At 46.6% G+C, this 22,187-nt stretch overlaps 1 protein-coding gene across 6 annotated transcripts in view; it reads left to right on the forward strand.

Moving 5' to 3' along the window:
- The first annotated feature begins 1,422 nt into the window (after positions 1 to 1,422).
- The window catches only part of LOC136841016 (lysophosphatidylserine lipase ABHD12-like), a 640,887-nt gene continuing 620,122 nt past the window's right edge, over positions 1,423 to 22,187 (forward strand). The window contains exon 1 of one of the 6 annotated variants that reach the window (XM_067108055.1): positions 1,423 to 1,767. The gene's annotated coding sequence lies outside the window, so the exon portion shown is untranslated. Of the gene's footprint in view, positions 1,768 to 1,847; positions 1,986 to 22,187 lie in introns of those variants that run through there. The other 5 variants (XM_067108059.1, XM_067108058.1, XM_067108060.1 and 2 more) reach the window with 5 other exon arrangements.

Raw genomic sequence — 22,187 nt, forward strand, 5'->3', positions numbered from 1 at the left:
GTTATGTTACAGCGAGGTACTTATACAACACACATGCATATTTCACTGCTGATCTGCTTGTACTATCGGAAATATAGTCATACTGAGAAGGCATTAAGTTCAAAAGCGTTAATAGATTTTGTGGTAATTGTGCTGGTAACCATGTTAAAGGAAAGACTGAACTTCAATTTTGTTAGAGGTATTAACTTGGATGAGGCAAAAGGACGAAATACTAAACATAGGACGAAATAGAGAGGATGTAAATCTTTCAACGTGGAAACAGACTAGCCGCAAATACAGTGCTGATCATGGATATAAATATTGATATCTTGAACTGTGTCCGCCGGAAATAAAACACTGCACATTAGAGTTGTGATGATAGTATTCTGCGTAGTTATGGTAACTAGATTTATTTTCTGACCGTAATTGTCTTATGGCTATTAAGACTTTCAAATAAATAGTATTCCTATTTTCGAGTGCCGTGGTACTAAGAATTTGATAAGTTACATGGCATATGCAGTGCGATTCAGTTATTGCAAAACTGGGTGAGTGGAAATAGGAGTTAGGGTAGGCTACTAATGAAAACCCTAAACCGTGAACAGCAAACGAATGCTATCAGCTCAAAATCGCAGCTTCAAGATAGTATGATCAACTCCCTCTTGTTATGAGAACAATTGAGGATGTTAAGCCTTCCAAGAATAAATAAAGACTTTTTTTTATTCTCTACGTGAGTATGATATATAGATGGTGATATGATAGATCATTGTACCGGTCCTGCAAGGCACTTTCAGCTGAGTGGAGCCAGACAAAAAAAAGCCTACATGAAGAAGGTCTGTAAAATTGGTAGTAATTTTTTTTTTTATAAATTATTTAAGACATCAGAGTATTACTATGCTGCTATTTTCAACAGCATCATAGGAAATCTCGTTAACTGATTTGTCTTTGTTTTTGTAGGCATTTTTGTAAATTCGGGTGTCAGTATTTGTTTTACCAATTGTATGGCATTTCCTATGTTCTGAACAAAGTGAGTTATGACGAGAATTGTCACTAACCACGTAAAATCCCTTCCTCTTTTTATGAAGGAGGAGAGGACAACATATGTATTATTTCAGATCTAGGAACAAGCAAGGAACATAGCTACGTGTTTATTGTATAACTTTCGTTTAGCCAGACGAGCCAAATATTTGAACTAATGTGTAATTACGCTTAATGCTGGCGTTGTTGAGAGCATTTATTGTTTATTTCAACAACAACAGTATAAGGTGTTTTACGTAATTTATAATGTGCTAAATATTATTTTTCATTTATAGTTATGAAGGCTATTTTGTTTTCTGAATATACAATATATAGATACAGTTAGCTAACGTACTGAGCTGTAAATCAAATACGAATGAATAGTAAAACAAGAGGAAAATCTACCTAATGCACAGATAATTTACGTTCATTACAACAATTGTTTACCTCGCCCATGAAGTATTGCCAACATTGAATACCGTTATTCATTTCCATCGGAAGATTAGACTAAATACCTTTTTGGGAGACAGCTACAAAGTCAACGCAAAGAACTTTCGAAGGAAATGTTACCTTTCATGCATTTCATGGTAAAAACCAGTTTTATGACGGTGTCGCCTTACTAAATGAACCTTTTGTACGGGGCAACTGCAGCAGGGTGGCTCTGTAATCCTGACTGTCAAACTCTGAATCGTTCCCCAAGTTTGTTTACAACGTCAAGATCAGCTGAGCAAGAAAGAAGTCAGTTACCTTTCACTAACGCCCACTGTCTCACAGGTAGTGAATATTATTTAGGTTATTTTTTCCAATTTATGGTCACTGATGCCATCAAAAGCTGCTGCTGTTCAAACTATATGCCCGATTTTGTTTCAAGTTAGGTGGGTGTGCAGGCGACTTATAAGAAGTGCGATTATTCTACCCAAACGAGACTTCTGAACTTCCCATCATCACAGTGTCCAAACGGATAAAGACGTTCATAATTATATATGCTCATGGTAGTGAATTTTAGATGTTTTCTGCACAATAAGTGACAAAAGTCAGCTCCTTTATTAACGTGGTAATGATACTAGACCTACTGTATATAGTAAATGCCTAGCCTAGAACCCCGACTTAGTTCATTGCTGTTTTACTTTAAGTCCAAAGACAACTTTTTAGCCCGCACATATTTTGTCAACGCTTTTTATATCAAGCACTTAGGCCACTTACTGAATAGCAAATGACTTGGGTGGGAGCTGCAGTCTCCAAAGCCTCTTCATTCCTGATCTAGGCCTAGTGAGGTGGTGGGTCCTAGTTCCCTAATAAATAACCTGTGAGCTCCCCTGTCTGTTTTTCATAATTACAATACCATTAACTAATAAGGAATGGCTTTTCTCACCACTTTGTGACTCAACCAGTAAATTTTTCAGAGAACCTGTAATCACCTAATTGTTCCTACACAATGTACAAACCCTTGGTCTTTATATAGGAATTACCTTCAGCACAGCTGGAACAGGCCGGTAAACTTTAACAAGGTGGTATGGTAGCTAACTACTGAACGACCGGGTGGGAGTCCCACCCGCCTGGTTGGTACGGCGTCACTTTACCTTTGGCTGTGCTTTGGTGGGGTTGTGCTGCTCCGCTGCCCTCTGCCCTGCTGCTGTTGCTTTCTTTCCTGGTGGGATTGTGCCTTTTTGTGTTTTTCCTTGTGTTTATATTCGTGTATTTGCTGTGGATAAGCAAACCCATAAATTGTCTGAGCTGTCCGAAGGAAAGACGGTGCCAGTGAGAAAATGCCCTGGTACTGCAGAGAAGGCTTGTAGCTATTGCCACTCGGCCCTTGACGTTGACTCTCATACCCATTGCACATCGAGCAGGGTATATGAATGTAATCCTGATTCTGTGTGTGAGGAGTGCCGTGACTGGACTGTAGAGCATTGGACGAAGTATTCGCTGAGGAGAAAGTATCAGGAGCAGCCCCCCAAGTCGTCATCTGAGGGTAACACTACCCCAATGACTCCCTTGGTGGCTATCCCTTCAGATACTTTCCTCCCGCCAGAGACACTTCCCTGCTTTCCCCTTCATCTTCGTCGTGTGGAAATTGTCGTTGGGGGATTGGAAGCCAGGACGACTTTCCTTTGGTGGACCCCATTCGGTTTGGGGGGGGGGCGAGTGGGGGAGAGGAATCTCCCTCAGTGCAAATGGAGACTACTTCCTCTGACCCGACTTTGTTTCCAGGTGTGGAGGAGGAGGAACTCCAGGAGACCTGTCAGTCTCTTGGCCTCCAAAGAGTTCCCTCAATGCGGGGCGTACTTAGTCACTTGCGAGCTGCTCACACCCCTGCTCTCACTCCAGTGACTCACTTTGCCACGACAGTCTCCAATTTGACTGTCACTGTGACCACGAATTGTCTGATGCCCCCAGGTATATATACGCACCCAACTATAACTACTCCAGCAGTGTTCCACAAGTCTCACACCCCTGCCCATCCTGGCTCCCTGGGCATATGTGCCAGAGTCATTTTCCATCCTCATGGCGCAGATCCTCCATGCTCTTCTGAAGAAGGCGAAGAAGTTGTTGAAGTCCAGGGAGTTCAAGAAGAGGTCCAGGAAGGTTTCGTCGTCTTCATAATTGTCTTCGTGTGTTGCTGCCTCCCCCCCTCCCTCTTTCAAAGCCCACAAGTGAAGGAAGAGGGAAGTTGCTTCTGCCACCTAGAAGAAGGCCTGAACTGGGTCTTCCGAAGGGGTGTCTCTCTCCCCAAGAGAGAGACACAGGGACCTCTTGCAGGCTCTCCCAAATCTTAAAAACCCGGGGACCACGTCGGGAGTCAGTGTGAGACCCATCAACGTGGGAACTGAGGTGCACAGGCCTCCAAGGAGGTCCAAGCACCCAGCACTTCTGCTTGAAGTTCTGTTTTCAAGCAGAGTGCTGTGCCTATCTCTACTCGAGTCTCTTCGGACATTCGAGCAGAGGGGTCTTCCGCGGAACTTTCACGTACCAAGGAAGCTTCGAGTGCGCGGACCTCCAAGGAGGTGAGTGTATCTCAAGGTGCTCGGGTCCTATGAAGGTGTGGCTGACTCGAGGGTCCGCTCACCGGGAGTAGTGTTGAGGAGGTCATTTCCCCATCAGCAGGCTTCGGCCTCGGAGAGGACAGGGCAAGCTCACGCCCGAGAGCACACGACTGCTCTCCCCAGGCTGACTCCCATATTCATTTGTGCAAGCGGGCTCGCTCGCCTTAAGAGAGCCTTCGAGTACATTTGCGTTAGCCTCTGCCCTTTCCTTGGGACAGCACCTCCCCCCCCCCAACGTTCATCTGAGAGGAGGGACTCTCCTAGACCCTTGAAGCTATCACCACTTCAGGTTGGTGATCACTCTCGGCCTACCTCTCCTGCCTTGACCGTCAGTTCCAACAGGACAGGTACAGGTACTCACTTCCTCTCCTGTCCCCTCGACTTCCTTGGGGGCATACTGGGAACAGCAAGGTGGACAGGAGGGCCAGTGATTGGGACTCCTCATCCCATCATAGCCATCTGCAAGGACTTACGAAGTGGGCAAGGTTCTCGGACCTACCCACTCATATGCCTAAGTGGTTGAACAGGGAGCCGGGGGTTCTGGTGAAGTTCTCCCACCTGCAGGGAGAGTGTCGAGAGAGGACTGCGGTTTGGAAGGACTCAAGGGTCCTCTGCCCCAAGACTCAGATTCTCTCGATATAGAGGACCTTTTCGAGGTTGTTGTGTTGATTCGTTGACACAACAATCTTGGGGAGGGGACCTTGGCTACATCTGTCAACTGCCCTTCCAGCCTCGAAGGTTACTGGGGCCCTAAGAAGGAACCCAGAGCCTCTCTAGCCTTGCCTTGATCCTTGCTTGCTGAGGGTGTCTTGGATCATGTTAAATCTCTTGTCTCTGGGAAGGAGAGTTCCCTTCGATCCAATCTCTTATCCAAGCTACTTCCCCCGCCTCTGCCTTGCCAGAAGAAATATTACACACCATCGACGGAGCCTCGGCTGATGAAACAGGTCGACCCGGATTTGGTTCGCCTAGCTCCGGGTCTCTCGCTACAGCATCTTGGGGCGGAAGATGTAGTCTTCACAGAACAAGAAGCAGTGAGCCTGGAAGTCACTGTCATGGCAGCCTTCCAGGCAGTCTCCTGGCTGGACATGTGGTCCTTCGTAGTGTCCAAGGTTGCACCTCACGCAACAAGCAGTGAGCCTGGAAGCCACCACCATGGCAGCCTTCCAGGCAGTCTCCAGGCAGGACATGTGGTCCCTCACAGTTTTCCAAGGTTGCTGCCTCCATGGGTCCATCAACCCCTCGGAGGACTCAGCCTTCGGGAGGCTGTGCCAATCTGGTGGTAGGGCTATTACCTACCTGGCCCACCAGACAGCAAACCTGTGGGACAATTTAATGCTTAAGGGGAGGGATGCTGTCCTAACTCGAGTAACCAAGCACGTCGGCCTGGACTCGGCTATGGTTCTTTGGAACAGACCGGTGCTGGGTTCTGTCTCTCTTCTCTCGAGAAGAGGTAGACGCTGTGGTGGACAAGTGTCAAGTCGAGGATTACGACCAACTTGTCCACCAGGTAGTGACGAAGCGTGTTGCTGTGGCCCAACTTTTGGGTCCAGCTAGCAGTTCCTCAGGCCCTAAGAAGTCCCAGGCTTCAATGGGCGCTCGAGGAACCACCCAGCCTCCTTCTGCCCCTGCCAAGAAAGGTGCACACTCGCGCCCTTTCCTCTACGTTTCCAGCCCAGTAAAGGTAAGGGAGGCAAGGGAAAAGAGAAGGGAGGAAAACGCTAGGGTTGGCGTTCCACTGCACAAGCTGCCGTCGGTGGGGGGTTGCCTGTCAAGTCATTGGGCAACGTGGCAGAGATATGGAGCCGAGACCTGGGTAGTAGATGTCCTTTTGGAGGGCTGTCTGCTTCCCTTCGAGTCTCGACCATCCCTCACTGACTCTCTGGTCCACTTCCGCTCCTATGTACTCAGCTCACCGAAGGCTCTTGCTCTCTGGGAGAAGATTGCAGCGATGCTGAGCAGATGCACTGTAGAAGTCGTGAAGGATCGGTCCCCAGGCTTTTACAACCAAATCTTTCTCTTGGAGAAAGAATCAGGGGTGTGGTGGCCAGTCATTGATCTCTTTCCCCTGAACCAATTCATTCTCCAGACTCGGTTCAAGATGGAACAGTGCTCGCTTCCATCAGGGAGAACGACTTCATGCTTACGGTGGACTTAAAGGACATGAATTTCCAAATACCCATCCATCAGTCCTCCCACAAGTACCTTCGCTTTGTCATCAAGGGAACGGTGTTCCAATTCAGGGCACTTTGTTTCAGTCTCTCAGCCGCTCCCCAGATGTTCACGTGAGTGTTCACCCTTGTGTCAACTTAGGCCCATTCGCGCAGGATACGTATGTTGAGGTATCTTGACAATTGGCTAGTCTTGGCAAAGTCTCGTCTGCTGTTGCTCCAAGACAGGGATCACCTTCTCAAGTTTTGCCATGATCTGTGGGTCATGATGAATCTCGAGAAGTCTGATCTCACACCCAAGCAGAGGATAAAGTACCTGGGCATGCTGGTAGATATGGCAACAGCAAGAGTCTACCCCTTGGACTCTCGTATCAGCAGGTTCAGGAAGGCAGCACAAAAGTTCCTGTCCCAGCAGGAACAACCAGCACGGCAGTGGCAGGTCATTCTTGGTCACCTGTTGTCCATGGAGAAGCTGGTCCCTCTTGGGCGGCTTCACCTTCGTTCTCTCCAGTGGGGAATGAAGGAGTTCTGGTCTCTGGCATGGGATCTTCCATCTTTTCCCATCCCTCTCTCGCAGAGGGTGAGACAGGACTTAGCCTGGTTGTAGGGGCTTTCTCTTTATAGTACAAAATAGGGGCAGTATGATGGGAACAGTTTTGAAGGTTATTAAATTAAACTCTGATTTTCCTTAACCTAATTTATTTCCGTAACATTACACTTATTTCCTACTTACTTTAATATTTACCAAAAACAATCTTCCTATACTTAAACTTAGCCTAACTTAATACTAGATCACCAAAACCTTAAACCTAACCCTAACTCATCAATCTTAATACTACCTAAAGAAACTTACTGTACTTAAATTATTTACAATTCCAAATTAAGGGATCTCCACCCCTAGTACTCAAACTGTACGTAAAGTTCACAGACAGACCTTCTTGGTGGGTGTCTCTGTATTTAATCCTTTATACTGTGTCAACTGTCAGTGAATAATACACGAATGGATTTTGGTGCCACCTGTCTCCTTTTCCTTGAACTTACACTCAACCAAACATCCCCAGTCTTAACTATGGAATCACTATCACCACATTATATATTATTGGCAGAGGAAACTATTCATTGGCAGCACCCCTTAAGAATTCTCCTCAACATTAAACCCCAGATGCACTCAGCACACAAAGTTTGTCCAAAAAAAATCACCCTTTGTCTTAGATATCACTCAGCTTGAAGTTGTTGCACTAGGCCTAACCATTGTAGTCCCTAGAGATGGCACTTGTCAGCATCCCTCATCTTCATCATATGATGCCAACAGAAATCTCATTCTACAGTTGAAAGGGAGCTCCACTATCAATCAATTCGACTGCAATAAAAAAAGACAAAATAAACAAACACTCAGATGAACAACACATTCATAAACAAAACATACACACAGCAACACAATGGCAGAAAACACATCATCAAATAAACAACACGTGAACAAAAGTAAATCTTATCACACAAACCCAACTTCCAAATACTACCACATGGTTGCTGGATGAAAGGAACCTCATAAAAAATCGTAGTGTCCCTGCACACTCCCCCTCTGGAGATGCTTCTGGTCTCAGATGCTTTGACTAAGGGATGGGGTGCATACCTGGAGGAGTTGCTGATTTCAGGTGTGTGGAACCAAGACGACAGGCATCTTCACATCAATATCCCGGAACTCAAGGCGGCCTTCCTGGCCCTCCAAGAGTTTCGGGATGGAGTGATGGGACACTCGGTGGTGTTGATGAGTGACAACACCACAGTAGTGGCATACATCAACAAGCATGGGGACCTAGTGTCTCTCAGTGTACCAGTTGACAATGCAGGTGCGAGAGTGGGTGGTAACCCACTTGGTAGAGCTATCAGCCAGATACATTCCAGGCAAGAGGAATGTAGTGGCGGACATTCTCAGTCGCCAGGGTCAAGTGATAGGGACAGAGTGGCTCCTTCACATGGACGTCATGGAAAGGCTATTTGATCTCTGGGGGCTCCCATCAATTGACCTGTTTGCCACCCAGCACAACAGGAAGCTCCAAGTGTTTTGCTTCATCATCCCTAACTCAAGGGCTGCAGCCGAGGATGCCTTCCAACACCCATGGGACAACCTGGTTGCTTACTTCTTTCCACTGTTCTGTCTGCTCCATCCAGTGCAGTAGGGTACATCTCATCACCGCCAACTCATCGCCGCCTACTCATCCCCGGCCCAACTCATCCCTGGCCCAACTCATCCCTGGCCCAACTCATTCCTGGCAGTGATTAATGAAATTCAGTAAATATTAAAAACACCTTTATTCAGAATCAAGTATGACTCTTTCATGACACTAAAAATAAATTAACACCATATAATTAAAGACAAAAAATCCATGAAAATATAGAAAAAAAAAAAATTTATTTTATGTTATGAGAAATGCCTCATAAATATTCAATGGGAGTCCTTTCATTAAAATTTTGGACAATTCTAAGAATGCGGGAATCAGTATCCTGTAATTTTTAATTTGGCGGGTGGTGAACTGCCTGCTATAAGTGATTCCAAATAAAAATCTCTACCTTTCTGAATTTTTTTAAGTGCATTTATGAATTTCCAGAGTGTAGGATGTTCCATTCCTAATTCCATTTGTAATCTTCTGTTCGCTCCTTCTGCATGGTTGTTTGTTTTATCTTCATGATTCAAAGTTCGAAAATACAAATTCCACATTTCCAATTAATCACTACACTTGGGTTTTCCATCGTCTCTTCAGCTCTGGTTTTAATTTTTGTAGTTGTCCTTTCTACTTCTACTTTTATCGGTGAAGAGTCATGGGTGTGAGTATTCAAGACTTTAACTACGTTTCCAAATCTTGTGTGTATTCTCGCTTTACACCTGCCGAGCTGATCACATTTCCAGAACATCAAATTGCTGTCCGTTTTGCTTGAATTTGTCGAAAATGAACAAATAGCCATCATGAGAAAATTTCGCTTTGCTCTCTGACTTAAAATTGTCTCCATTGTAATGGGTTTACTGAAAGAATGTAAAACTGGAAAGTGATATATCGAAAGGTTTATAATTACTAACGTTTTTGTTGACAAACATCTGATTTCATACTTGGGTACTTTTGTTTGTAATTGGTAATTAAGTACTTGTCGTCATGCGTTGAAAGGTTTAAAATTACTAACGTTTTTGTTGACAAACTTTGATTTCATAGTTCGGTATTTTTGTTTACAAATAGTAGGATTGGTAAGTCCCATTTCGATCCAGTGATCAACAGGTTGATGATCACCAGGAACCTCAGCATGACCCTGGTGGCTTCCCAATGGCCACATGCCGCATGGACCTGCTAGCTCTTCTCGTCGAGGCACCGAGAGAGATTCCCCTCAGCACAACCTGCTATGTCAGATGCAAGTGGAATGGTTCCACCAGTCCATGGCTTCACTTGCACTTCACGGCTGGAGACTATCCAGCATCTCTAGCAAGCGTGAGGCTTTTCTTGCCGTACAGCATCATAGATGTCTGGATACCTGCGACAGTCCTCTGCTGCAGTCTACCAGGGGAAATGGGCCGTCCTGTGTGGTTGGTGTTGTGGATGGAGTCTCTCTCCAGTTGAAGCTACTATTCAGCAGGCAGTGGATTTCCTTATCTTCCTTCACCAAGAGAAGCTCCTCTCTGTCTCAGCTGTTAAGGGCTATAGGGCCTCCCTGGGTGTAGTTCTATGCCTGAGAGGCATGGATATCTCTTCATCATTACTGATGAAGAGCTCTGAAAGGTCTTGCCCTCCCAGGGAACTTGGGCCCTCTGCATAGGGTGTGACTCTCATACTTGGGAGCCTGACTCTTCCACCATATGACCCCTTACGAGAGTCCTCAGACAAGGATATGACCCTCAAGACCATTTTCTTGCTTGCCCTGGCATTGGCAAAGAGAGTAGGCAAACTGCACGGATTTTCCTTCGATGTGAAACACTTGATGGGATGGGGATCGGTTACGCTCGATTTCGTCCTGGATTTTGTAGCAAAGACTCAGAATCCGTCGGTCCCTGATATCAGATTCGAGTCCTTTACGATCCCCTCCCTAGAGTACTTTGTAGGTAATGATCCAGACGAGATGCTACTGTGTCCTATGAGAATGCTGCAGTACTGTCTGAAGAGAACTCTCCATTTCTGGCCTGAGTGTTGACAACTGTTCATTAGCACTGGCTCAACCAAAAAAGAGGTGTCCAGGACCACTATCTCTTTCTGGCTTCAGTAAGACAGTCAAATGGGCATACTCTGCTTCGAGCGAGGAGGACTCCAGTACATTCTGGGCAAGAGCTCACAAGATCGGGCATTGGTCTGTCCCTCGTGTTCAGGAAGAATTTGTAGGTTCCTCGGGTTCTAGAGGCGGGGTGTGGTCGCGACAGACCACTTTGACGTCCTTCTACCTTCAGGATATTGCCTACAAGTCCTTGGACACGTTTTCCATGGGCCCTGTGGTAACCGCTCAATAAGTTGTGTAGCTCACCTGGCTCCTCTAAGAGGACAGGTAGCATCTCGCCTAAGCTGTACGGTTGCGGAAGCGAGTGTGTGTGTGTATGTGAGTGACTGGTCCTCCTCCCCACTGTCTTTCCTTCTACTTCTACTGCAATCGGAGGGCCTCACCACAGTACACTCACTGTATGTGTGAAGAAACGACGAAGAATTCCCAAAAACCCCCAATGTCTGCGATAGCGGAAGACTGGTCGTATTTCTCTTGAAAGGCAGAGCCAGTAGATTGAAACTATGTTGGAGGAATCGGTTGATGACGTCATAAGAACTAGCCTTGAGGTCACAATCCCAGAGGGTAGGTTATTGAGCCATCACGTAGCTGGAACAGGCCATGATGCAGGTGAGTTTCTATAACTGAGTAAATAAACTTGTATTATCACATTTTTTTTTAGAATATATGATTATTCCCGCTCTTACACATAATAATTTCTGCTTTGGTAAGAGTCATCTACCCCTGTGATGTCACGAATGGGATTGTGACCTCATGGCTAGTTCTTATGATGTCATCAACTGATTCCTCCAAAATAGTTTCAATCAACAGCTCTGTCTTTCAAGAGAAATACAACTTATCTTCCGCTGTCGCAAACATTGGGGGTTTTTGGGAATTTTTTGCTGTTTCTTCACATGTACATGTAATGTGGTGAGGCCCTCCAGTTGCAGTAGAAGGTGAAAAAGAGAATCCTTTCACCATCGTCATCTTCGCCTTCTTCTGTTGGTAGTCTCCCTCGTCAACGGACTGGGATTTCTTCGTGTCTTGGGTCTCTCTCCAAGACCCTGCTACACAGACTGCAAGGTGCATCGTTTCCTCGTATTCGACAAGTTGAAGAGGCAACCTGTGTCACCCTATACTAGTTCTGGGAATATTCCCCAAACTTGTATCTCCTCTTCCCGTGTTTCTATAGACCCTCGGGTAGAGGGAGCAACCAGTGTTCGTCCTGTACATGACTCTGTGGCTCCTTCCGAGTTCTTGGGTTTCTTCGGAAATCTGAGACTTGGAAGATGCTTGTCTCGAGTGTTCGGCTTTGGCCGGGGGTTCGGCTCGAGCAGGACACTGTTTTCTTTGGAACTCCGAGCCTACAATTCTCACAAGGTTGTTCAAGATAAAATCAGCAGTGGAGATTCTAGTAGAAGTTCCAGCCAGAGAGTTGATGCACTTTCTTTGTTGGATGTGAGAGATTCTGGATGTTTGGGGACATGTTTCCAGCATAAGCCTTAACGTTTCGACCCTCGCACATTTGTGACTTAGTTCCTGTAATTCCAGATATCCACAAACATGACCAGGTTTGATGTTCATCTTCCCGTGTTCAAGGACATCCAGTCAAGAAATGATGAGCTTTCTCTGATGTACGTGAGGGATTCTGCATGGCCATGGATGTGTCCCCACCCTAGGACTGTTGTCAGCTTGATGTTCGAACATTCGTGACTTTAGTCACCGACTTTCCATGCTCTTCCAGAAGGCCCTCTGATCTTCATTTAAGCTTTCTCAACCGTGTCCTGTTGCATGTACGTGCAGGTGGTTCATACCAGTCAGTCATCTCATACATTCGGATTTGACAGCATGGCCGTATGGCCATATATCAGCTGTTGCACTGGGATGAGCCTGGGAACGGACCATCGACCTCGGTTGAGTGAAAGGTTGAGATGAGATTGGGATGGCCTGCAGCCATGCCATGTTGAAGCGCTGTTTCCTGTCCGTTCACTGCCTCGTTCATTCTGTCGAGCGAAGAGCATTGATATAACTTTAGTGGACGTCTAGAATCAAGCTGAATCACATCCACAACCATCCGAATCAAGGCCATGGCTGTACTCATTCTGTCTACGGCTGTGCCAGTCATGTCCACGCCTGTCGGCGACAACCTGCCAACGTTCGACGGCTGAGGGATGCCCATTTGCCCTTGTCTGTGGTCGTGACTTTAGCAAGTCTGTCCATGGACATGACCCTTAACATGTCTGTGGACATAACTCTTAATGACTCCAAGGACGTGAGAAGAGGTCTTCTGTTTCCAATCAGGACCTCTCTCTCTCTCTCTCTCTCTCTCTTTTCCTTATGGTGTTTACCTTCACCGTAGGAAATGGAGGATTTGAAGAATAAATTTTCCTTTCCTCTTATGAAGTGATTATTGATTTCGTTTGTGAGTTCAATAATATTCATACAGTATATAATTCTGAATTGTTCCCACATGATATACAGACCATCGGTCCTTTACATTAGGAATTACTTACGGTGAAGCTGGAAACGGCTGTTAAACTCTTGAACAAGGTGGTTAGGCAGTAACCACTGTCAAGTAGGTGGGAATACCTGCCTGCCCTGACGTAAACATTCCAGTTTGCGTTCGGCCGTCATACGTTGCAGACATGTTATCAGAGCTCTTTGCCTGACTGTTGTTAAGCTCTTTTTTTCCTGATGGGATCTTTTTTTTATTTTTGTGTATATATGGTGTGTGTTTGATATTTATTAATATAAAAACCCACAATTGTTCTGACACGATATACAAACCATCGGTCCTTTACATTAGGAATTCCTTACGGCAAAGCTGGACACAGCCATTAAACTCTTGAACAAGGTGGTTAGGCAGTAACTACTGTCAGGTAGGCGGGAATACCCGCCTGCCCGGATGTAAACATTCCAGTTTGCTTTCGGCAGTCATGTATTGCAGACATGTTTTTGGATCTCTTTGCCTGACTGTTGTTAAGCTCTCTATTATCCTGGTGGGATCTTTCTGTATTTTTGTGTATATATTACGTGTTTAATATTCATTAATACAAACCCACGATTTGTGATAGCCTTGCATAAGCCATCGTTCCCCTGTGTCTGTCTTGACTTTGACGGCCAAGGGCGTATTTAGAGGGGCATAACCGAGTGGTGATGCTTCTCTTCCAGTAGCCCTTTATTTAGATACTGAAGGCGTTCCTCTATATGTTTGGGGATATTAAATTGGGACGTAATATCTTCGCTCCCCTGCATTGATCAGGACGTAAGAGTTCACTCCCCTTCTTGAGCACCTGCCTTTCTGTGTACAAGGGCATCACTACTTCCTTTCTACTTGCACCAAGTGTTGTTTTTGCTGCCAGCACTATAGAGAGTGTGGGGTAGGTTGCGGGCGTCGTTGGTAAGTTTCGTTTCCACAGATCCCTTGGTGGCCTCCCCTCCTTCCTTCTCTCTCCTTGTAGGTTCTTCCTTCTCTCTCCTTCGCCCTCTTCGCTCGCTTGACAAGCGAAGACCGCAAGGGCAGGGGGGGTGGCAGCCGGGTGACCTTTTCTAAAGGGCCTCCTCTCGCTGCATAGGGCAGTTCCCCTCGGAGCGAGAGGAGCCTCCCTCTGATAATCATTTTTGCTTTTTCTTTCAGGTTGACAGTGAGCATCACAGGCACAGCAGTAGTTGGCTGGATATTGCAGTTGGGATATCTTCGCATGAAGGAGTCCTGACGTCCATTCAGTGTTGCTTCGGGATCGACCACGGTAACTGGTTGGAATGGCATAGTTCCACGTCGGGATCGTTCCGACTCTGTTCCCGCTGATGTGGATCGATCGCTGTCATTGCTGGCCTTCATATATGTTGTGGCACTGCCTCTTGCGTATCTGTGGTCCATCTGCGCCTGCTGTTCCCTGTGTTATGCTCCTGTTGACTTGATGACAGTCTCTGGGCAGCTCTTCCTGGTCCCCTGCCGCAACCGTCCTGATCTTTCCTGTTGCTGCTAGTGACTTTCATGTGACGTTCCTGGCCGTTGCTGTAGCTCCTACCTTCCGAACCGCTTCCGTAGTTCCTGCATCGGCTGTCCTGATTGTGCCTGCTGCTTCTCTTGGTGGTTGTGTCCTGGGCCGCTTCTGTTGTGATCCTGCCTAGCTGCCGTAGAGGTTACAATGTTTCATGTCCATCATCCTGTAGAAGATGTTGGAGTGAAGGTGAAGGAAGTCGCTCTATGGAAGTAGCTGCCAACTTCTTCAACTTATCTTTGATTTCGTCTTCTGCTGCCTCTTCCCTTCCTCTCTCAAGGTTTGAGGGGCTCCCGGGAACTGGATAGACCTCTGTCGGCTGGAGGAGAGGAAGGCTGCTTCTTTCCCCTTGATGCCCTTGGACTAGACACTGCCTCCTTCCGAGGAGGCAGTGGGTCTCTCGTTGGCTCTTTCCGACCTTTGGGTTAGGGAACCGATTCGCATAGCCGTGGGTTTTGTGTTTCGGGAGCCACGGGTGTGCAGACCTCGGTTTGCGATCCTGTCCCCAGTCCTAGAGGTTCCGCCTCTAAGACGGGGGCTACTTTGGGCGCTCGTTCATGAGCAGCTTCGAATGCTTGAGATTCCGTGGAATATTGAATATCCCGATCTGGTCTGGAGAGTACTCTCCCTGGCCCAGTTCGGGAGCAGTGCTTGAGAAAGGACCAAGGCACCCAGGTGTCTCAGCTCTTCCTGCCAGCACTACAAGCGCTCCCTGAGTGCTTACCAGTGCTTGGTCGGGTTCCCAGCCTGGTGTCTGGATCCTATCGGTTCGAACACCAGAAGAAGCAGGGAAGAGCTTCCCTTTGGGAGTTCTGCGGGACTTCTAAGGGATTGCTCTCTTCCCGTTGGTTTTCCCGCCCTTGGGCAGGAACTGATTCACATTCTCCTGTGGGGTCTCGTGTTTCGGAGGCCACGAGAGCACGGCCTAGAGAGGCCGTGCCCTCGTTGCCAGTCTTAGAAGTCTGCGTCTAAGACTGGTTTTGTGCCTGGCTCTTTTCGATTTCTTGGGAAACTGAAATGAGGCTCAGAGGTCACACCGGTTTCTGTGAACTACGAGCACTCTCCTGACGAGAGGCACAGGAAGAGAGAAAGTGCCAAGACGCCAGGTGCCTCGATACTGCCCGCCAGCTGCTTCGGTTGCTTGGCTGGGTTTCATTCTTGTGTCTTGAACCTTAGGGCTCGAGCATGCAGGATAGCAGACAAAGAATTCCCCTTTAAACCTTCTTCTCGAGGGGCCGTAGCCTTGAAGGAGTTTAGAGTTTGAGAAACTATTGCTAGTTCATGGCAGACGAGTTCCACCCTGTCCAGTTCCGATTGTGTTCGTGCTATTGGCTTGGCTCGTCTCGGCTCGCTCGGCTTGCCCACCACGCCCAGCCCCAGGTCGCGTTTGCGAGACTGGCTCAGCTCAGCTCGCCCCGCCTGCCTCCCAGTCCACCGCATACCACCAGTCTGGATTGCGTTCACGTGATCAGTTCGGCTTGGCCCCGACTGGTTTTTCCGAATTGGGTTCTCGGCTCTGTTCGAGTGAACTTTCTGCTCTTCCCAGGAAAGCACTTTGCTATGGCACAAATGCTCTTCTTCCCCCATGTGGCAATAATCTCCTTCGGTTGATTATTGCTCATGGTCCGCCTCTCCTGCTGGTCTTACTGGCAGGGCAGGTAGGGGTACTCTTTCTCTTCACCTTTTCTCTTGTCCTCTCGGTTGTTCCAAGAGGCATGAGACGGACAGAGAGAACTCCGATGGATTTGTCTTCGGAGTTCAGCTGCCTGGCGTACTTTGGGTGTCAGTTCCCTGATTCTCTCGTAGTACAACCCGGTAGCCGAGGAGGGTTTCTTGGGATCTGTCAAGGTCTCCCTCCAAGGCGAGAGGTACAGGAGTTTCATGCTTTGTAAGCAGCAAGAGTCTTCCTCTTCAAGTTGCGATCGCCCTCATTTTTCTGAGAACTTTGCATCGATTCATCAGCGCGAGGATCCCCGGGACATGACCGCGGCCCCCCCAATGAATAATCTTCATCACTTGCAACCCTCGCAGTTCCCAGGGGGCGAGGTTTGGGGGCTGCTGCGGTCCTTGCTTGCGAGAGCGTTCTCGGCCAGATGAATACTTTTCTTCAGACAAGGAGTTCATTCAGGTCAAGACACCAAGCTTCTCCCCTGCCTTGACAGAGTACGAATTCTACTTGCCTCGAGGGTCTTGCCGAATGCAGGTCTCTCTTTGCTTCTCCTTGCTGTGAAGGGTATTCTCTTCTGCAAGGAGAGGCTGTGATCTTGGAAGGAACCTGCTGGTTTCCTCCAGGCCACCTCCTGATGGATACACGATCCTTCACTTTTAGGCTTTTCTCTCCTTGGATACCACCATTCCTGGAAAGAACCTGCCTTCTGGAGACTGGTCCTGTCCGGGGGGTGGGTCTTCCTATACCAGACGGCAGTCTGTGAGCAATTCTGGTGCTGAGAGGAAGGACTTTGTCCTAATTCGTATCTCTGGTTTCGTAAGTCCCAAGTTGGCTTGACCCTTAGGAGCAAGCCTTTCCTTGGCTCTGCCTTTCTCTTTCAGAGATTTGCCAGATACCGCGGTAACCTAGGTCTGTACCAGGGCACTGCCTTGTCCTTTGGACAATGGCCAAGACCTTTGGGTCTTTGTCATCTCGGCTCGACCTTGAGTTCAAGCCAGCCCCCTTCAACTCCCAAGAAGTCCCAGGCTTCCGAAGAAGATCACGAAACACATAGCACTCTTCTTCCCTTCTGGGAAAGTGTGCATAACTGTCTCTCTTTCTACCCCCCTTTCCATAGGGAGGAGGGCGGAAGGGATGAGAGAAAGCAATATCGACCAGGAAGAAGTTCTACTGCAGATGCCTGAATGAAATGACACTTATTGAGTTTCTGGAGCTGGCAGCGACATTGCCGAGACCTAGGAATGGATTCCTTCAGGAGAAGTATCTGTTTCCCTTAGGTCTCGGCAATTCTTTTCATCAAACTTCCTTCCCGCTTCCTCTCCCGTGCTCTCCACTCTCATGAAGATTCACGAAGAGACTGCTCGTCTGAGAGATCCCTACTGTCTTTCTGTTGCCTCCTTCCCCCTCAATATGGGACCACCTTGACATGGTGAGGGGGCTCTTGAACCCCAGGAATCTGTTTCCATTGAGTCCAAGAGTCCCATATGCCATTATATATTTGTTTGGATTAATTTTTTTGGAATTTTCCACTTTTACTAAAATTTATTGGACCTGATAAATAGAAAAAGATATCATAGCTGGGAAAGGGTTTATATCCAAAGCTAAATAATGGGAACTGGTAGGACCATCAACTGCCCGATAATGTTCGGACCTGAGAGATATCAGGCGGGACTAATCTTTAGGGCTGGACCACGGATTCCAGCAGGGTCTGGTTTTAGGGATAGGACTCGTGGCATTCTGTCTGGTTTGCCCATGATGTGATTAGGGTGGGGGCGATTGTACTCTTGTAATACTCTCAGTCCTAGCAAGCGGGTTTGGCTGACACTTAGGCCACTCTAATTATGTTGTGCCATCCCCCTGCCGGGTAGGGTAGCGGGCGGACATTTGGGAGTTGGTTCTCACTTGTGCCACTGGTGAAAGAATAAACTCTTTGAAAGGCTGATGATATCTTTTTAAGGTTTTCAGGTTTAATTTTTTTTTCCCCTCCCCTCAGTCTTTATGACAAGTCATTATAAGACTTTGAGTACCCCTGGACCCTTTGATGGTAGCGACTCGGCACAGGTGACAACCACTGGAACCTCCTATGAAAACCTTTCTTTAGAAAAATCAAAACAAAATCAAAATGTAATTACACTGGAACCTTATATTCCAGTACAAAACGAACCCAAAAGAAGTAAATATCATCTTGACCCAACTTTGACTCACTTCGACTCCCTCTTTGGGAGTGGAAGTCTGTCAAGGTTTCTAACCTTAGAAACAGAACGGAAAATTTCAGACCTAAAGTTGGAAAACTATCTATTAAACAGACATTCAATGACAGAAATGTCGTTTAGACAGATAAGAGAAAATACGTTGCTTATAGAAGCCACAACAAAGAGTCGGCCTGAGTACTATATGTCTATAACAGCAATAGATAATATAAAAGTAAATGTTAGAAACATGACACTATGAACAGCATTCAGGGCACCATTGTGCTCCCTGAGAACAGTGACGAACCAATCAAAAAGAATATCCTCTTGTGCTCTCTTAAAAAAAGATATCCCAGAGTCCAAGACTGTGAGGTATATAATATACTGAGTAAACAGAAAAATAAGAATATGTTAAAAATCACAAAAATAAAATTTGAGGGTCAAGATCTACCCTAAAAAAGGGATTTTGACAGAGGAAAAATCTATTTCTGAGGAAGGTCCCGTGTCACCCGGTGAAATTCCATTACAGCATTTTTCTAGGTATAACCTTGCTAGATATACCAGAGAAAAAGAGCTTTCAGGAAAGCTGAGGTTACTACCCCCAGTCGAGCGCCTTCTAGGAAGGCCGGGTATAAGAAGGGGTGAGTGAATTACCACTACCACGGAAACCTACTCAAAGATCTCTCTTATCAAAATCCCGGAACAGAGCGGTGAGCTGTTACAGCCCCACACCAAACACCCGCCAGGACGGCGACACCAGCGCCACCTACCTCATTCCATGCTAGCACTAACCCCAGACTTGGCATGTGCAAGAGGGGGGAGAGTACTAGGTGATTCAGGGAGGTCACGGGTGACACGGGACCTTCCTCAGAAATAGATTTTTCCTCTGTCAAAATCCCTTTCTGAGTCCAGTCCGTGTCAGCCGGTGAAATCGTGATAGAGAATCATGCCAAGGCTGCAACTACCAGGAAAAAGAAATGGAGGGGTAATCTGAAGAAAAGGCAAAAGTTTTACCAAAATGATTTTAATTAAAAAGCAATCTCTTCCGTGTAGCAAGAACTCTAAGACTAAGGCATATTAAATCCCAAGGCACATTAAAAAACTTAATACTATGAAACATGGGCAGGTCCCCGCACGACGGGAAAAAGCCCCAAAAACCTTAAAATTACTTAAAGCAAGGTGAAACATGAAATGTGTACAAAATAACTGCAAATATAACCTTAATACTATACACGTAAACTTAGGCTAAACACGTAAGAGACAAAATCAATTAACATTAATATATACATTCATCTAGGGTACATGGAGCCAAATAAAAACTGTCCAGTACCCCACAAGAGAAAACAATCATGGCATTTCAGATTACGCTTTTTCCATCAACAGGTACAAGAAACAACAATATGAGAGCCAGGCAGTGAGGTATAATCAACCAGGAGAATAAGCAGAAAGTAAATGAGGGCAGGCGGGGGGAAAGGAAAGGACAAGGATATGATTAATTAAGGTGGGAGATGACACTTCCCACAGCTATGGTAGAAAATTTCAGGGCTTGGCGTTTTTTTTTAAATAGTGGCGTTTAAACACTAGAGGTGATTTCCAACCCGTAAATTTAGATAACTCCGAAAAGTCCATATTATGAAAGTAATTAATGGAAGTAACAACTGCTCGAATATCATGAACCTTAGGATTGAATCTGGGTTGGCCTGTTTAATGAAATATAAAATTTGTTGTCTTATAGCATTTAGTGAAAGAGTACCACCTTTCTCCCTGATAAAAAAGAGGACCCGACTTACTCTGTGGAGTTCTTAAAAGGTAAGATTTAAGTGTATAAACTGGACATAAAGACTGGTCTTGAGGAAGGGGCACCACCTTCCAAGGAGACCACCTGTCCTGTGGGTCTTCGTTCTTAGCTAAAAATCTAGGGTCAGGGGAAAGGAGGACCTCTCAGATGGGAGGAAGTTCACATAATTATCACCTCTAGTGAGCCGACAGCTCTGAGATTCTAGCACCTGAAGCCAAACTAATCAAAAAAAAAAGTCTTCCTTAACAGATCCTGATAAGAGCAATGAAAGTTATCCATCTCTGATGCTAACTTAGGGCGTCATTGAAAACCACGTAACAGACTGTGGGCGTGATACTGGTCTCAGACGCGCATGCTCTGGGGATAGATGAAAAGTAGGAATCTGTGAGGTCGATTTTAAAGCAGTAAAGAAATACTTTCTTTAATGCTGACTTGATTGTGGTAATGGTGGCGGAGCTAGGCCTCTCTCAAACAATGATCTAAAGAAGGAAACTAAAATTAGCTGTCATGATTTTGGCTTCAGATGCTTTTAGGAAGGAGGCTAATTTTTGACTGCTGAGTCATACTGTCTAATAGTAGAATCTCTTTTATCTGATTCTAAAAACAGAGTGTTGACAGGGTCAATGTTAGCTCCTTTTGAGCTGCGAATTTTATAAAGTCCATAAAACTAGGGCATTCTGAATTCTTGAGAAGCTGACACAGTCTTAGTTTGTACTGTCTGAGTCAGAATGGGCTTGGGGATCCGAAGACTCCGTAATCCCAGTTCCTGAAGAAGAGGAACCAATTGCTCTTCGGCCAATAGGGAGCTACTAGGGCTAATTGACCTTTGAATGTCCTGAGTTTGTGTAAAACTTTCAGCAGTAAGTTTATTGGGAAAGATAAATCTTCTCCCAACTGTTTCCAATCTACTGTCATTGCGTCTATGGCGAACGCCTGAGGGTCCAGGTTGGGGCCACATAACAGGGAGCTTGAAGTTGCTCTCCGTTGCGAACAGATCCACTTGGAGGCCCGGAACCCGGCAAATCCACTTGAAAGATTCCACGTCCAGGGACCACTCCGTCTCAACGGAGTATTCCTGGACAGGGAATCCGCCACCACGTTCCGCCCGCTAGGTGGGTGGCTGACAGGTGCCAACCGTGCTTGTTCGCCAGGGAGAAGATAGCTACCATTACTTGGTTTTACTCGGCCTGATTTGGAGCCGCCCCTGTTGATGCAATGAACTACCACTGCGCTGTCAATACCAACCTGATATGAATCCGGTTGGGGGGCGGATTTTCTTCAGAGTTAGAAATACCGCCATAGCTTCCAGGGTGTTTATATGGAACTGCTGAAACATTGTGGACCACGTTCCTTGTACTTTTGTTTTGGTGAATATCCCCCAGCCGCTTAAGGAAGCGTCTGTGAACTACTAGTGCCGGAGAAATTGAAGCGGAACTGTATTGGACAAGCCTTTGACCGAGGCCCACAGTGCAACCTTGTCTTTAAGATTTGAGGATAGAGGAGACCTTGTCTCTGAGCTTGACATTAGCTCGACTCCGCCACACTCTGTTTATGTCTTTTAACTTCGCTTTTAATAGCAGGTTTGTCACTGAGGCAAACTGAAGGGACCCAGGACCCTTTCTTGGGACCGGCGGGATGCTGATGGATTTTGAGATCTCCTGGTGAGAGATGCTATCTCTTTCCTCTTGGGAGGCGGAAGGGACAGCGTGTGAGATGACAGATCCCATTGGAGACCCAACCACTGAAACCAGGAGTCCGGAGTCAGGCGGGACTTTTCTCTGTTCAGTTGGAAACCCAATGACTCCAGGAAACTGATGACTATGGACGTGGCTTTCTGACACTCCAGGAACTGTTGGTGCCCAAATTATCCAATCGTCCAAATATGCTGCTAGGGATATCCCTTGAGACCGGAGTTGCTGTACTACCGTGTCCGCCAGCTTGGTAAATATCCTGGGGCAATGTTCAGACCGAAGGGCATGACCCTGAAGGAGTAGGCTTGATTCCCGAGTCTGAAACCGAGGAACTGAGAGAAGTTCCGCGCAACTGGGACGTGATAATAAGCGTCTGAAAGATCGATAGAGGTGGGTGA

Source organism: Macrobrachium rosenbergii, chromosome 8 (assembly GCF_040412425.1).
Source record: "Macrobrachium rosenbergii isolate ZJJX-2024 chromosome 8, ASM4041242v1, whole genome shotgun sequence".
Classification (NCBI taxonomy): Eukaryota; Metazoa; Arthropoda; class Malacostraca; order Decapoda; family Palaemonidae; genus Macrobrachium; species Macrobrachium rosenbergii.